This window comes from Nannospalax galili, unplaced genomic scaffold (assembly GCF_000622305.1).
Source record: "Nannospalax galili isolate Female #2095 unplaced genomic scaffold, S.galili_v1.0 scaffold129, whole genome shotgun sequence".
In the NCBI taxonomy this organism is placed as follows: Eukaryota; Metazoa; Chordata; class Mammalia; order Rodentia; family Spalacidae; genus Nannospalax; species Nannospalax galili.
Genome location: NW_008360030.1, coordinates 620,250 through 638,258, shown reverse-complemented (window position 1 = coordinate 638,258; position 18,009 = coordinate 620,250). Strand labels below are relative to the sequence as shown.

Below are 18,009 nucleotides of genomic sequence, written 5' to 3'. Positions count from 1 at the left end.
AAATACTATCACATTTGCCAGGCCTTGTATCCCTTTCCTTGTTCATAAAATAGAAACTGCAAATTCGTTAGTATTTTTAGTAACATTATTTTTCTTTCTACTTATAAAGGGTCCACAAGTACACTGAGAGCATTGAGAGCATTGGGGAAAAGCAGAAATCACAAGACAATAAAATTCTTGCTGGATAATTCTTGATGTCTACACTTTGCTTTTCTCATAAGAGATATATTTAGTTGTTCTTTTTGAAAGGGAAAGTGATTTTGATGCTCATTGATATTTGAGAAGCTCTTATTCCACCATTAGGTCTCCAAGCTCTTAGAATCAAGGCACCTTGAAAACTCATTCTAGAAAACACTTTTATCTTTTAAAAAATATAACTCTAAAGAAGCCAGAGTTTATGTGAATTATATTAATGCACTATAGTTTAAACCTGAAGTACAAAGACTTATGTTGGACCAGAAAGATGGCTCAGCAGGTAAAGAGGCTTGCTGCAGAAGCCTGAACACCTGAATTCGATCCCCAGAACCCACAGTGGAAGGAGAGAACCTACTCCATAAAATTGTCCTCTGACCTCCACACACATGCTGTGGCACACACCCCCAACATGCATATGCATACACACACACTAAAACATGTTTAAGGGTCCATGTAGGGGCATCTGAATCATATGCTCTCCCCTGACAAGGCTCAGAAAAAAAAAATCACAGAAATGGGGCCAGAAAGATTATAAGAGCCAGAGGTCAAGAAGAACTGGAGTGAAATAGTGCCTTCTGGTAATGGTGTGGCCCATGTACTCATGAACTCTCACAGCAGTTGTGGCTGCCTACACAGTAACTACACAAGATCAAGCTAGCCAACATTCCAACATGGATAGAGGAGGGGCTCATGAGGCCCCACCCCTAACTGAATAACCTTTGGCAGGTGATGGCTGCTAAGGGAGGGAGAATCAGTTTTCTTTAACCATATGGCCCAAGGTAGGTTGTCCAAGCTCTAGTGAATTGCCTTACTGATGTGCATATGGGCAGCACTAATTGAACTTGGTGTGTTATTTTCAAAAGTAAAAGAAGACATAAAGTTGGCAGGAGGATGTGGGGGGTTCTGGGAGGAGTTCAATGGGGGTAGAGACGAACTAAGTCCATTGTAGTTAATTATAAAACTACCGAAGAATATATGACTATTTTTATTTATTATTTTTATTTTATGTGTATGAGTGTATTGCCTGCATGTGTGTAAGTGCACTTGTATTGTGCAATGCCCACAGAGGTCAGAAGAGGGCATTGGATCCCCTAGAACTGGAGTTATGTATGACTGTTAGCCACCATGTGGGTTGCTGGGACTCGAACCTAGGTCCTCTGCAAGAGCAGTCAGTGCTCCACTGAGCCATCTCTCCAGCCCTGAAATAATAGTTGGGTAGAGGAAAGGGATCAGCAGAAGGGGGAGGGGGACAAGAGAAGGTAATCGTGAATAGAATCAAAATACATTTAATATATAAATAGTATATTTATATATATGTGTGTGTGAAAATGTCATAAGGAAACCCATTATTATGCATAGCTGGTATGCTAATAGAAAAAGAACCACTGAAAGGACCAATGAGAAACCAATAAAAGCTACCTATAGGAGGAAAGGGAGGATGAAGGGGATGGAACCAGAAGTATGACAAAAACTGAATCTTCAAACAGCAAAAAGTGGAAATGGAACTTAATACCTTTTACAGTTGATTTTTAAACTTTGTAAATAGATTATATGCTTTAAAATAAAAGTTAGGTGAAAAATACCAGAAGTATTAGAAAGCAAAAAGGGGGGGAAGCAAGTAGAAACACTTTTCCAAAGACTAGTTGGGCAAGTTTTGTTTGTTTGTTTGTTTTGCATGCAGAGAAGGGAAAGTGTTAGTGCTCAGAGACAGCTGGGAAGAGGTGACTGGCCTGGGGGCCCAGAGAGGAAAATGTTTGCTTAATGACTGATGGAGTTGAGGAAGAAGTGCAACTTGATTGTCAGATAGGAAAGCCAGTAGCTAGATATCAAATTAGCTGGCACAACTTGGATTGCTGTTCCTGCGCACTGTGCCTCTTTGTATCTCACAAGAATGTTTGCTCTCAGTGTCAAAATGCACAGGGTGCATTTAATCTTGTCAAGTTTCCTAGGTGTTTTATAATCATTCTTTTTCTCCTGTAGTATGTTTTACTGCAAACCACTCCCTTGTTTTTCTAAATGTCTCCCTAGGTTGGGTTCTGATAGATATTGAGTGCAATTGTTAACCATCTGTTCACAGATAACTGTCTTTTTTGCTAAGTACTTTGATAGAGTAAGATTTTCGTTTTGTGACTTAGTCTCTTTAAGCAGATCCTCATTCTTGAGCCTTCTTTCATTGTTCTCCACCTCATCTGTCATCATAGTATAAGATTTGATCTTGCCCAAGCTTAGAGGTGCTGGCTGATAATTCCTCCACTTTGGAGTATGAAGCAGGAGGATCGTGAGTTTGAGGCCACTGTAGGCTATATAATGAGATCCTATCTCAAACAAACAGCGAAAGAGTGTATCTTGAGTAATTTATTTTTATCTCTGTGTGTTTTTTTCCTTCTAGTATGTGTGTGTTTGTGTGTGTGTAGGTGTAGACAGGGTCTCACCATGTAGCCCTGGCTGGACTGGAACTATGTAGACCAGGCTGGCCTCAAACTCAGAGATACTCCCGCCTCTGCCTCCTGAATGCTGGGATCAAAGGCATGTTACTACTACTCCCGGCTATTTTAGATATCATTTTGAAACAACATAATTTCACACCAAATGTTTAATAAGCGCTTATTATAATCTCTAACCTGGAAAATCAGCACTATTTGTATCTGACCATCTATACAAAATTCAATTTTCCTTTTGATAAAAGATGCTAGAAAAAGCAAAGAGGAGACAGTTACTAAGTATCATATTTACTCATACATCACCATAATTCCAGTATTAGGGCCTTGCTGGCACCTGGAAGAAGGATGGGAAGAGGTGAGAATGTTGGTAAGGTAAGGTGAGGTTTGAGTTTTTGACCACATTTTGGCTTTAAGTTAGTGGAGGATCTAGAAAAGGAGAAGATTCCTGAAGCTGGAGATTAAATCTGGAGTTTTGGGTTCAGATGGGAAAGAGGTATCATAAAAGCCACACTAGAGTCAAGTTCATGACCTACAGGGTGTATTCTTGGCATCCAGTTGTTTTTGAATTTCTTCAAGTTTTTTAGCCAGGTCTGGTATGTTGTCGTTCTGGACCAGATACATTGCAGCCAAACTGTCAAAGGTATATCCATGTAGAAAATGGAGCATGATGTTGATGGGATGTCAGGGCATGTGTGAAGGATGCCTTCAGCTCTTATGTTCTTTCCTTGAGGTACAAGAACCTTTCTCAGAGCTTCACAGTCACTACTAAGCATAGCTGGTTGTTCACCTGATTGTAATTCCTCAATCTGAACATTCTACACAATCTTCACTTGAATGAGAGTTAAATAATTGTCCTCCTGGTCTTACCATGTAATAAACTGAAAGTACCACATTCCTCCTTCCAGGTGGTCTCTATCACAGCATGGCTTTTCACTGATGACATGCAGTTATCTCAGTTGTAGTTCCAGGGTTATCTCAGACTAATTTTCACCCCACTAAGCATCCCTTAACTAGGCCTGTTTGGAATTTTTTTTGCCATTTTCTCCTTTTCATGCTCAGCCTCAGAACCCTAATGGGTTCCACTGACCCTGTGGACTGCATCAGCCTCCTAACCGGGGTCCGTGCTTGAGCTCTTTATCCTCGCTTCCTCCTGTGCCTCCCCACACAAGGGTAAAGGCATAGTAATAAAGAGCATAGCTTTGGGGGTTGCTCTGTTACCAGTATCATCTTTTGACACTTTCTATTTTGGAACTCTTAAGTAATTCCTCTCCCTAGCTACGTTGTCAGCTTTTGAGTAATTCAAATGAGTACCTTCATTTTAAGGAAAGATAACAATTTCTTACAGACCAAAAACATCAAAATTGGAACAGCAAGCTGGAGGTGCAGCCCAGTGGTAGATTGTATGCTTAGCAAATGAAACACCCTGGATTCAGTCCCCAGCAGGAAGAGAGGGAATGGAGGAAGAGGAAGGGAGGGAGGGAGAAAAGAAAAAACAGAACAGCAACTAAATACCATGTGCTCCCCCACCCCAAAGTAGACAGTGACATTCCCACAGTCTCACAGAACATTATGTCAACAGATACTTGCTTAAAGAAATCAGTCCTCTGCTTTAGTCATTTGGCCTCCTGACTATCGAATGGGATGCAGTGAAAACTGATTTTACTTATGTTCTATGTCTGGAATCTCTTTTTCACTCCCACCTCAATGTTCAAATCGTGCCCATCCTTCACTACTGGCACAAGTGCTTTCCTTCAGGAGGCCACTGATTCTTGATTTATTTTGGGGGGGGGACTAGTCATGTTAGAATCATAACACACATGCACATACACACACACACACACACACACACACACACAGACACGGAGTTGCAAACCATCAGACCCAAGTGTGACATACTTCTTGCTACATACCATTTGTGATGCTGCCACCTATAAAATGTCTTTAATTTCCTCATCTGCAAAACAAGAATTCTGGTCTGTTTGGCAATTATTTGGGGGCATTCTACAAAATAAAAATACTAGCCTTAGTGTTAATTTTCCTCTCTAACCATATAAAACTCTGAAGTCTTTTTTTCTTTTGCCTTATTTTTCCAAAATGACACAAAGCTGTCTATGGACCTGTCCCCTCTGGGTCTCAGACAAACCCAGACTGCTGGAAGCTTGATAAATGCAAATATGAACTTGTTTGAGGAGGACTCTAGTACACTAATGCCACTAAATCAGTAACTCATTGAACACCTACCATGAGTGGAACATCTACCATGAGTGGAACATCTACCATGAGTGGAACATCTACCATGAGTGGGACATCTACCATGAGTGGAACATCTACCATGAGTGGGACATCTACCATGAGTGGAACATCTACCATGAGTGGGACATCTACCATGAGTGGAACATCTACCATGAGTGGGACATCTACCATGAGTGGAACATCTACCATGAGTGGGACATCTACCATGAGTGGAACATCTACCATGAGTGGGACATCTACCATGAGTGGAACATCTACCAGGGTTCCATTAAAAAAAAAAAAAAACAGGTTGGGAGTTATGTAACAAAATGTTGAGGTAGGCAACTCAGAATCTGCATAGTATCTTTACAATCCCAACCTCTTTCTATGTCTTTGCTCTGCCATGCTAAACATATCTTTTCTTTCTGCTAATTTGGTAGCTCTCATACTTAAATATTGTGACTGCATTCTAGACAAAAAGAACGGAAAGGTGAGTGGAAAAATGCCAGTGAAGTCTATCTCTTTTCATCAAGAAACAATAACTTTCCCAGAAGCCTTGATTGGTGCACCGGCTTATATCTCATTTGTCAGAGCTGGGTTACATGAGTCTCCTAATTTTAAGAGAGCCTAAAGAAGTAACTGTACTAGGTACATTGTCACCTTAGAAAAGAAGTTCTAGCCAGGTGTGGTGCACGCCTTTAATCCCAGCAATCAGGAGGCAGAGGCAGGCGGAATTCTGTGAGTTCAAGGCCAGCATGGTCTAAATAATGACTTCCAGGTCAATGGGGGCTACACAGAGACCCTGTCTTAAAAAAGAGGTTCTAACAGAAAAGATGAAAAGAATGGATACTGGTTAAAGAACTATCACTATTTGTCATATTAAGCTGACAATCTGTTTAGAACACATCAGATAGCTGTGTATCAAACACCAATCCCACAGGCTGGGAAGCAGCCTACCCCAACATGTGAATTCCCTCTTTATTCTGTTTGCTCTCTCATGTCCACACCAGGTCAAAAAACATTTCAGGAGGATCTCTGACCCTGTACCTCACTACCCACACCAGACAAACTAGGTCCTTGAGTCAAGTATTAAGAATATAAATTTAAAGAGTTTGTTATTGTTATGTAGTTATAAATAAATTCTTCCCAAATTAAGAGAATAAAATAAAATACAAAATTGGAATCAGTTATTACTTGAAAATATCTTTTTTTAAGCCCATGGTGCTTGGGGTTAGAAGCATTGTTTTTTTCTACTAGTTAAAGAAAGCAAAAGGCTAAGGAACTATAGCAAATCCCCAGGAGGAATGCCTGTTTTTACATCAAAAGTAGTTGTAATTCTTGTATACAGTTGGTTTGGTTTTCTCTCATGGATCTTTAAAGTGTTCTAGAGGTTTTTTTTAAGTTGGTGAACAAAATAATGGGTCTCATGACATCTTTACACATGCATGTCATGAACTTTGCCTGTATTCACCCCATTACCCTTTCTTGTTGCACTCCCCCTCCCACTGCTGGCCTTCCTCCCTTCAACAACAGCCCTCCTTAGAAAACTTAAATCATAAAAATTTTACAATTGTACTATTTATTTCTGATCTTGGATTCCCTTTACTCTCTCTCTTCTTTCCCTTTGCTATTCTTACTCCTCTACCAATTTTGTTTATGTGTTTGTGCTGTGTTTAATGGATCTTTGTCATCCATATTACATAATATCTGAGGCTGGGCATGTTGGCACACGCCTTTAGTCCTAGCACTCAGGAGGCAGAGGCAGGTAGGTGGATCTTTGTGAATTCAAGGCCAACTTGGTCTACACAGTGAGTTCCAAGCCGGCTGGGGCTACAGGAAGACCATGACTCAAAAAATATTCTGAAAAGAATCAGCTTTATGTAAATAGATGAATAAAAAAAACCTGTTAAAAGTAGGAAGGAAATTATTTAAGACCATTTCTGAAATTAGCCTAGAAGCTTCTTCAGGGACATAAGAGCATGATGAAAATTGGATAATGTGCCCCAGGAAAAGTAAAAAATTCCCAAGAAATTTCTGAAGAACAAAAGGAGCAAAGTTAATGTTCTTGTAATTTTTAATGAACTACAGAAATTATCCCTGAAAGTATAGTCTTTCTTATGATCTTTTTAAAAACCTAGTTCTTGTATCACACATCCAGCATGCAGGATTTATGGATGAACTTGGAGGATACACATATAAAAAGAGGCTTGGAGCAGTTTCCATGGGCTGCTGTCCCATAAGGCCCTGGTGCTTCTATCTTCAGAAAGCCAACTACAGAGCCTTGTGAGAACTTACTTAGATGATGGTTCCCAGGAGGCACAGTGCTCTCCTAAGTCACACACAGTGCAGTTTCCTTCAAATATGGACAAGGATGGTTTGCTTTTAAAGTCCAAAATGCTTTTTGAAACATGATTTAGAAAAATACAATCGAAAGAATATAAAGTTTAGGGAAAATTCATTTTTAATGCATGCAGATATATATTTGCATATAAAAGTAAAGTGGGTGATTATATCAGTTAAGATTCCACCAGAGAAAGACCCCCAGTCCCAGAGAAGGCTGGCTAGTAATGCTGAAATATGAAACTCTTAGGGAAGCCCATCAGAAAGGACAGGCTGGAGCTCTTGGGCACAAGCTGATGCTGCCATCCATAGAATTCTTCAGTTCTAACAGTTCTACTGTTAAGGCTTCCACAGCTGACCGAATCAGACCCACCAAATTATATAATAGAATAATCTTCCTTAAATGAAGACCTTACAGAGTATAGGTTTGAATCATACCTACGAAACACTTTTACAGGGGCTGGAGAGATTGCTCAGCAGTTAAGAACAGTGGTTGTTCTTGCAGAAGACCCAGGTTCAAGTCCCAGCACCCACATGGCAGCTAACAACTCTTTATAACTCCAGTCCCAGGGGATCCAACAGCTCTTCTGACCTCCGTGGGCACTGGACAACACGGGTGCACTTACCTACATGCAGGCAATACACACATACACATAAAAAAAAAACACTTTTACAGCACCACCTAGATTAGTATTTAATTAAAGAACCTGGGACTATGGTTTAGCTATGTTGAGATATATAACTAACCATTACAATGATATTTGGTGTTTCATTTTAACTTTCATTAGTGAACACTTCATCCTTTGTGAAAATAAATCACAAGTTCAGATAGGCTTCCAAGGAGAAACAGTTAATATTATTAATGTATGACTTCAACACATCTTTGGCCTATGAAGGAATGATAGTGACTAAAACTCATTTATTGGGGGTATGCTATTGCTTGATTCCAGTGCTTTTGGTTAACTGGTAAGAAATTTTGTTTTTCAACTGAAGTAAACATATAAAAAGGAAAGATTTCTTTCATAAATTATTTTTCTTATGCCACAAATGTTAAGAGAGTACTGGGCTAGTTTAGTTGGTTCTTTCTATTCTCCCTTGGGATGGAAATTGTGAGTACTGTAAAATACACAAACCTATGTGAGAGCTGAAAGCCTTTGTATTTTGAATTGTACCTACTGTCCACTAGTGATATTGGGTAAGTTATTTTCTCTCTGAGTTAATTTATTTACCAGCAGAATGTAAATAATTATTACCATTTTGAGGCTTTAGGGAGGATTAGATGATTAAATATAAGTTAAATACACGTAGATGCTCCACGAATACTGACTTTTGTGTCTGTTTCCATGAATATAGCCCGTACAAGTGATGAGTTGTGAACTAAAAGTTCTCTACAGCTGAGTGTGCCAGTACACACCTACCCCATCACACTGGAGGAAAAGGCAGGAGGGTTTTGGGCTGAAGGCCAGTTTGAACTATATAGTGAGTCCCTGTGTAAAACCATTGACTGTAGATATAGCTCAGTGGTAAAGCATATTCTTAGTATGTGTAGGGCTGTAAGTTTGAGTCCCAGCACCCCCCCCAACACACACACACACTCGGAGCAGAGCAGCAAAGAACCAAATGAGATTTCTACTACCCAATTAATCACATTGACTATAAAACCTTCATTGCAGCCAGACTCAGAAAGACAAATACTGTTTTCTCTCATATTCAGTATTTAGGGTGTGTGTGTGTGTGTGTGTGTGTGTGTGTGTGTGTGTGTGTGTGTGAGAGAGAGAGAGAGAGAGAGAGAGAGAGAGAAAAGCAGAAGCAGGACTGTTTGAGCAGAGAAAGGGAACCAGTTTGGTGGGGGGCAGCGAAGGGCAGTGCAGAGGGGAATATGAACAAAATACAATACATGTGTATAAAATGTCATAATGAAACTCAGTTTAAGTGCTAACTAAATTTTTAACTTTTTCCTTAGATTTATTTTATGAATGTGTATGTATATGTGCGTACATCCATGTACATGTGCCACCTTTCACATGTGGAGATCACAGGACAATGTGCAGAAATCAGTTTTTTCCTTCCAACGAGTGGGTTCTAGGCATTGAAGTCAGGCCATCATGCTTGGGGGCATGTGCTTTTAACTACTGAGCCATCTCACCAGCCTCCTAAAAATTTTTAATAAAAATAAAATAAGATGAAAACGACACCACCACCATCAACAAAAGCTTCTCACTGCTGCTTCCTTTATATTTACATAAGTACATATTGTGTCAGTTTTTTTCTCAGTGGCAAAATACCTGAGCAAAACAACTTAAGAGGAAAGATTTACTTTGGCTCATGTTTTCAGAGGTTTCAGCTCAGTCTTTGGCTCTGTTGATTCTGGACCTGTGGTGAGGCAGCATGTAATGGCAACAGGAGCCTGTGGCTTATGCTACTCACCTCAGGGTACACAGGAGGCAAAGAGAGACAAGCTATAGTCGCCAAGGACATACCCCTACTGACTTACTTCCTTTAGCTTGGCCCCACCTTCTAAGTTTCTAGTACCTTCCAAAATAGTGCTACCAAATGGAGACCAAGCTTTTAAAACGTGAGCCTATTTCATATTGAAAGCATAACACATGAAGGCCATTTTTACATGTTATCACTTCAACCTCGAGAGTAGATAAAATTATGTGTTCATAATTGCTTTTTTATCTGAAGAATAAAAATTTGAAGAAATTTTCTTAATCTTATCTGAAAATGTTCTTGGGAGTCATGGTGATAAAGTTCTGAACAAGTGTTAGGTGTTACCAAGTTTCACAACTGTGAAACTATTTTACTGAAGAAAAAGGAAGCAAAACTTGGGGCTTGGAGAGATGGCTCACAGTTAAGAGCACTTACTGATCTTCCATAAGACTTGGGTTTCGTTCTCAGGACCCACATGCAAACTAACAACTATCTGTAGCTCCAGTACCAGGGGTTCTGACGCCCTCTTCTGGCCTCTTCAGACATTACAAGCATGGGTGCACTTGCATACATGAAGGCAAAATACTCTTATACATTTAAAAATGTGGGGCTGAAGAGGTGGCTCAGCAGTTAAGAGCACTGGCTTCACTTGCAGAGGATCCAGGTTCGATTCCCACATATTAGCACCCACATGGCAGCTAACAATTATCTGTAACTCCAGTTCCAAGGGATCCAATGCCCTCTTCTGACCTCAACAGGCATTGCATGACATGAATGCACCTACGCACATGCAGGCAATACACTCATATACATAAAAATAATAAATAAAATACTTTTTTAAATTAAAGAAATAAGAATTAAAGAAAGCAAAACCTTAAGTCTTTTCATAATCATATTCATGTGGCTTGGCACATGCACAGACCATTCTTGTTTTATTAATTGTAAACTATAAATAAAGGTTTATTATCCCTGGGGGAAAACTGGAGCTAAAGCTAAAATCCTCTTCACTCCCTACTCCCCATTGGCAATTACCATGATCACTTTGGCCTGTGTCCTTCCAGACCACTTGTGTACCAATTTACTAAATACACATTAACAGTGTATTGGCAGAGGAACTTATGGAAAGTGGGTTTTTTACTTGTCTAAGGAAAATGCCGTCTGCTATTGATTCTTATCCTGTTAAATATGTGGTGTGATGGTCAAGAAAAAAAAAAGAAAAAAGAAGGGACATCTTACAAAAGTAATCATTTAATTCCTGTATTTCTTTGGTCTTTTCACTCTTGGTCCCCTGAACTCATTTATGGCAAGTTATACCACGACAGCGTGTATAAAATACCTCAAGCATTTTCAGGATCTGACTCCCAGTTTTATCAAAGAACCATTGATAAACAGTTCCTTATGCCTCTGAAAGTATCTCACCACCAAGAAAAATAATTTTGTTTCTAAAGTGCAAACTGGAGTTAATGTCAAATTCTGTTTTCCAACTGAAACAAAAAAAAAATCATTTATTTTAAACATGTCTCTCATCCCAGCACTCAAGAGGCTGAGGATGTGATCATTGTGTTCTAGGCCAGCATACTCACTTTCAGAATATTCTGGGCTAGAGTGTGAGACCCTGTCTCAATAAAACAACATCATCATCATCAACAACAGAGGGCTGGGGATATAGCCCAGTGGTGGAACATTTGCCTAGTATGTGCAAGGCCCTGGGTTCAATCCTCAGTATTTTAAGAACTGCTTTACAGTTCAGAGAAGATGGTGTATACTCATTTATCCCTACTCTTCCCTTATCATGTACAGCTAAAATTCCTGAAAAACAATACAAATGTTCATCATAAGGGACTTTGGAGGGTGGAAAGAGGAAAGCCAGCTGGAGAGGAGCCTTAGGACTTGAGGGATGACATTTGGGTGAGCTCTTTGGCTTTTCTTTTTAGCTTCCACATATCTCAGAATGGCTTCTAGAGAGGCCTGTAAACCAGAACCTCAAATAAGAGCAAGCCAAACCAAACCTAACCAAACCAAAGAAAAACTTGTTCTTTGTGGCTAAAACACTGGGAAAGGAGAAAAATCTAGCCCAACAGAAGAAAAATGTATTGACAACACCAACCCTACTGAAGCCTAAAGCAGTGGCATCAGCAGAGCCTAAGTAGGGTCTAGCTAGAGACGTCATCTCACTCTGGTGGCCATAAGCAGCTGGAGGAAAAGCGATCCTCCAGCGATCCTCCCTTTAGGGAGCATCAGCAGAGATTGAGCAGGAGTCCCAACAGCACCAGGGAGCTCCAGGAAGTACTTTCCTCCCCCACTGGCAGGCAGCATCAGCCAAGAGCCAGCGGGAGGCCCCGTTCTCCAACCACATCAGGCAGCTGGCGGAGGCGTGCTCTGCCCAGCTGGCGGCATTGGTGGATACCCATCTAGGAGCAAAGACCTCTGCCCCCACTCCACTAGAGTAGCATTTTAAGTCTGCACCCACCCAGTGGCACCAGTCAGCCCAAACAGATACTCCCCTCATCCCCAGCACCATCAGAGCACAAATGGAGTTTCAGATCCCTGGACCCCCACCACAAGGCAGGCGGCTGGGGAGACACTTTCCTCTCACGCCAGTGGCGTCAGCAGAGAGCTCACAGGGAGTCAGGACATCTGCTGTTCCCCTCCCACTCAGCGCCAGCAGAGGATGCAGACAGGTGCTCCCCCTCCCCGCCACTGTTGCCATGCCAGTGGAGACTGAGTGAGAAGTCTGGACTTTAACCCTGTCTGCCAGCGGCAGCTGGTGCCCCACACCCTCCCAATTAGAGTAAGGGAAAGATCCAGGGAGCAGGGAGCTGGAGAAAGGGATTCTTTAAATCTGCGTGGGAAGTGTCGTTAAGCCACCTGTCTAACCCAAATGTAAAACTTCCTTGATCACCACACTTGCGTGTTTGAACTGAACAATACCATGGAATACCATAATTCAGGTTTCAAGGTGGTTTCTAAACAATGCACAGAGCAGAGCAGAACGGCAATGCCAGGGTCCTGAAAACTAGATGTTCATTGGAACTGCAGCCCACAAATGTAGGCCAGGCAAACCAAAAAAATATCCACACCAACACACATCATAACCAACCTCTCAAAATTAAAGACAAAGGGGGTAGAAACCTCTTGAAAGCAGCTACAGAGAAAAATATGCATTACCTATAAAGGAACACTGATTTAAATGATAGCAGAGCAGACTTCTCATTTGAAACCAGAAAGGCCGGAAGGAAGTGGTACATTTTTCAAATGATGAAAGAAAAGAACTGTCAACTCTGAATTCTATGTTCAGGGAAAATATCCTTCAGGAATGAAAGGAAAATAGAGACATTCTGAGATGACAGAAAATTTATAAAAAGTTTCACTAGCAGATGTATCATTAATGAATGGCTAAAGGAAGTTCTCTAAACAAAAAGGAAATGATACCAGAAGGAGCTTTGGAACTCTGGAAAGGAAGGAAAACAAATGACATATGTGACACTCAGAATAAATCTAACTGACTACCCCTTTCCTTGGACTTTTTTTTTTGATCCAAAATCAAGCAAAAATTATACAATCTGATAGTGGGGTCAATCTATGTAGAAGAAATAAGAAAATTGTATCTCAAAATCAGAAGTGTAAAAACACCTAATTTAAAATAGGAAGGTGTGATGGTTCACAGCTGTAATCCCAGGATTTGGAAGGCAGAGGCAGGAGGATCACTACAGGTTTGGAGGCCAACCTGGACTATATACTGAGTCCCAGACCAGCTAGGACCACATAGTGAGACTGGTCTCAAAAGAATACAAGGAAAGCTTCAACACTTTGCTAGAAGTGGTAAAATGCAGACAATGGTAGACTATGATATATTACATATATTTTTAATACCTAGAACAAACATTAAGAAAACCATGTAAAATGAACTAAAACCAAAAATAAGACAAAATAGAATTCTAAAAATTATTCATGAAATCCACGGTAAGGCAAGAAAAAGAAAACAGAAAAATGAGAAACAGAGGAAACAAAGAGCAAATAACAAAAGCTAGGTGTAAGCCTTAAGTATCAACAATCATGTTCAAGTTAGATGTTCTAAATAAATGAATTAAGAGATAGAGATGCACAAAATAATTTTTAAATACACTACTGCTGGGCTGGAGAGATGGCTCAGTGGTTAAGAACACTGGCTGTTCTTGCAGAAGACTCAGGTTTGAATCCCAGCACCCACATGGCAGCAAATAACTGTCTGTAACTCCAGTTCCAGGGGATCCGATAGCCTCTTCTGTCCTCCACGGGCATTGCATGACACAGGTGCACTTACCTACATGCAGGCAATACACTCATACACATAAAAATAATAAATAAAATATTTTTAAAAACATTACTGCTATGTACATGAAACCTTCAAATAAAATAACACAGGCAGGTAAAGTCTTTTATGACAGAAAAAGTTATACAAATAATAATTCTTGAAAGCAAGAGCAGGATTAATATAAGATAGAGTTCAGAGAAAATAAAATTACTATGGATGAAGAGGAATACCATATAATGATAAATTAATTCACCAAAATGGCATAGAAATCCCAAATATGGAAATATCGATAAACAGAGCTTTAAACCCCATGAAGCAAAATCTGATCGAACTGAGAAATACAAATCTATAATTATTGCTGGAAAGCTCAAGACCCTCCTCTCAGGATTAGCACTACAATATAGAAAATCAGCAAGATTATAGAATCAATAACATCACAAAACCACAGAAGCAATTTTATAGGACACTGCTCAACAATAGCATGACTCACATTCTTTTCAAATACGCATGAAACATTCACCAAGAGAGTACAACTTCTGGGTCATAAAACAAACATCAAGGAATATAAAAGAATTATAGAGCATCTTCTCTGATATAATGAAATTAAATTAGATATCAATAAGAAAATCAAGAAGGAAAATCTCCAAACACTTGGAAACTAGACAACACACTTGATATTAATACATAGGTCAAAAAGAATCTCAAGGGAAAATTTTTAAAATACAATGAACTGAATGGAAACAAGAATACAACATATGTGTAGAATGTGACTATGCTGACAGAAGAATTTACAGCATTAAATGCTTACATGGGAAGAGAAGAAATCTCAAATCAATCGGGTAAAGTACTGCCTTGAGAAACTATAAAGGCTGGTGAGATGGCTCAGTGGGTAAAGGTGCTTGCTGCCAAGCCTGAAAACCCAAATTCAATCCCCAGGACCCACATGATGGAAAGAATGACTCCTGTAAATTGTTCTCTGACCTCCACATGCAAGCTGTGGCATACACACAGGTGAATACACATACACACATGCAATACATACTTTAAAAATAATCATTTCACTGGGTATGGTGGCTCATACCTTTGGTTCCAGCACTTAGGACACAGAGGCAGGTGGATCTCTATGAGTTCCAGGTCAACCTGATCTACATAGTAAGTTCCAGGCCAGCCAGGGCTACATAGTGAGATCCTGTCTCAACAAAACACAATGACAAGAAAAACGAACAAACAAAACCCAAAACAAACAACAAAAAACCCCCCAAAATAATTCTTTCAAAAACTATTTTTCAAGAAGACTGATTATGATAAAAAGAGAGAAGACAGTCACTAACATTGCAAATGAGACAAGAGAGCTTACTGTAGATCTTACTAAGGACCTGCTAATGTAAAGAAGGTTAGAAGAATGCTACGAAGAACCCTATACATATTTATATGACAACTCTTATGAAATGGATCAATTCTTTGAAAACCATAAACTACCAAATCTCAACCCATAACCCATATGAGTATTCACCACCCAACTAGCTGAATAGGTATTAAAGAAAAATGTACTTGAAATTTTAAAGATCTTGAAAAAAGAAAGCTCTGAGTCTGCATGGTTTTACTGGACAAGGCTAGAAAACATTTAAAGAATTAACACCAATTTCATACAGTCTATTCTAGAATAACAAAGAAGCAGATCTGTGTCAGGGGTCCTCAAAACAATTCCCAGGCTTGATGATTCAGTACAGGGACTCACAGAACGCTGCAGTCATGCTCAAGGCTATGATTCATTACAGCAAGAGAATATGAAGCAAAATCAGAAAAGGGAGAACAATCATAGGTGAAGTTCAGAGGGAACTAGGTACAGGCCTCCAAGTGTCCCCTCCTAGCAGAGACATGTGGGATGTACTAATTCCTCCAGGAACAAGTTGTGACAACATGTGTGAAATGTCTATAAGGGAAGCTCATTAGAAACTCAGTTCCTGAGGCACTATTGGGGGTTGGTCATGTGTACACTTCCTGCCTAGTGCTTACTAAAATTCCAGACTCCCAGTAGGAAAGCAGGTAGGTGTTCACCATAAAGCATATTGCTTATACATACAGTTTAGGCACAGTGAGCAGTGGAATGGCAAGAAATCCTGGAAATGGTAAGAACCTTCCCCTAATCCAAGTTCCAAGTGCCATCCAAGGATCCACCTTGCAATTGGGCCTTTCAAAGAAACAGTCAGGCCTGCTTTGTCAAATCTTTTCTGCAGCAGCAGGAGACAGCTTAAGCAAACAGCTTATGCGGTGTGAGCCACTCTTATCAGTTCTGGAAATGGTGAGAACACTCCTAGACCCCAACTTCCTAGGTGCACATAAGGCCCTGCTATCTTACTATCTTTTGCAAAACTACCAACTTCATTTTATGAGGCCAGCATTTTCCTAACCAAAACTAGAAAAAGACAGTGCCCACCCTCTCCAAGCTATTGACTTATCTGGCATGAACTGTGATACAAAAATCTGCAGCTAAATATTAGTAATATAGACTCTAGAATCCAGCAAAGTCTGAAAATAATGTTATTACTGGGCATGGTGCCACACACCTTTAGTCCCTGTCCTTTAGAAGCAAAGGCAGGTAGATCTCTGAGATTGAAGCCAGCCTTGTCTACATAGTGAGTTTCAGGCCAGCTGGGGCTACGGGGAGACACTGACTCAAAAAACAAACAAAAAATTATCATGGACAAATGGATTTTATTCAAACTATATAAGTTTGGTCCAATCAAAACCTAGAAAGAACAACAAAACAAAACAAAAAAACTACCAGGGGCAAGGGAGATGGGTCAGCAGGTAAATGTGATTGCCACCAAGTCTGATGACCTGAGTTCTATCTCAGTCCCAAATGGTGGAAGGAGAGAACTGACTCCTGCAAGTTGTTCTCTGACCTCCCTCCACACATGTGCTGTGGCACATGCAACCCTCCCCCTAAAATAAATAAATAAGAGTAAAATATTTTTATCTATGTGTATTTGTGTATATGACACGTGTGCAAGTGCCTGTGGAGGCCAGAAGAGGGTATCAGATCCCCTGGAGCTAGAGTTATAGGTGGTTATGAGCCACTAGACATTGATTCTAGGATCCAAACTCTAGTCCTTGGGAAGCAAGGAGCTCTCTCCAGCCCCTATAACTTTTTTTTAAAGACCTACTAGGGCTGGGGAGTGGCTCTGTGGATAAGGCACTTACCTTGAAAGCATGAGGACCAGAGTTAAATCCCCAGGATCTGAGCAGGCACTGTGGCCCACCTGTAACCCCAGCAGTGGGGAGGCAGAGAAAGGAATTTCCCCAGGGCAAGCTGGCTACCTAGACTAGCCAGAATTGGCAAGATCTGGGTTCAATGGGAGCTCCTGACTCAGTAAAGAATGTGGAGAACAGCTGAGGAAGATACCAACACCAACCTCTGGCCTCCATACAGAAATACATGTGCATGTGCACCCCCATCCTGTGCACCCACACACATCCAAAAATGTATACACACATGTATATCACATATACACATGCAAAAATATTCTTTTTAAACATACTAGACAAAAGGCCAGGCATGATGCTTCATGCCTGCAATCCCAGAAATCAGGAGGCTAAGGCAAGAGTCTCATGGGTTTGAGCTCAGCCTGGGCTACACAGACTCTATCTCAAAAACAAAACAAACACAAACAACAACAAAAAACCCAATACATCAAAACCCCCAAATTCAATCAATGTAATCTAACATATCCATCAAGCTAAAGAAGGCAAATCATAGGATCATATCACACTTGACAAAATTCAGCATTCATTTATGATAAAAATTTTAAATATATCATGGGGGGTACTTTCTCAACTTGAGGAAGAGTATCTAGCATCTATAAGAACCTTTCAGCTAGCATCACACTTACTGGTGAAAGATGAAATGCATCCTCTCTAAGAGCTAGCCAAAGGTGCTTTACTCTCACCACTCTCACTCAACATAGTTCAAAAGTTGGTGCCAGCACAATCAGGAAGGAAATTAGATAAAAGTGTATGGTTGGAAAGGAAGAAACAAAACTATCCCCAGTCGCAAACAATGTGGTTTTCTCT

The 18,009-nt window shown here is 40.2% G+C and overlaps 1 protein-coding gene across 1 annotated transcript in view; it reads left to right on the top strand.

Annotated features, from left to right (window-relative positions):
- Window positions 1–180, top strand: part of Rp2 (RP2 activator of ARL3 GTPase) — a 46,464-nt gene extending 46,284 nt beyond the window's left edge. The window contains exon 7 of the mRNA XM_029559162.1: window positions 110–180. The gene's annotated coding sequence lies outside the window, so the exon portion shown is untranslated. The remainder of the gene's footprint in view (window positions 1–109) is intronic.
- The last annotated feature ends 17,829 nt before the right edge of the window (window positions 181–18,009 follow it).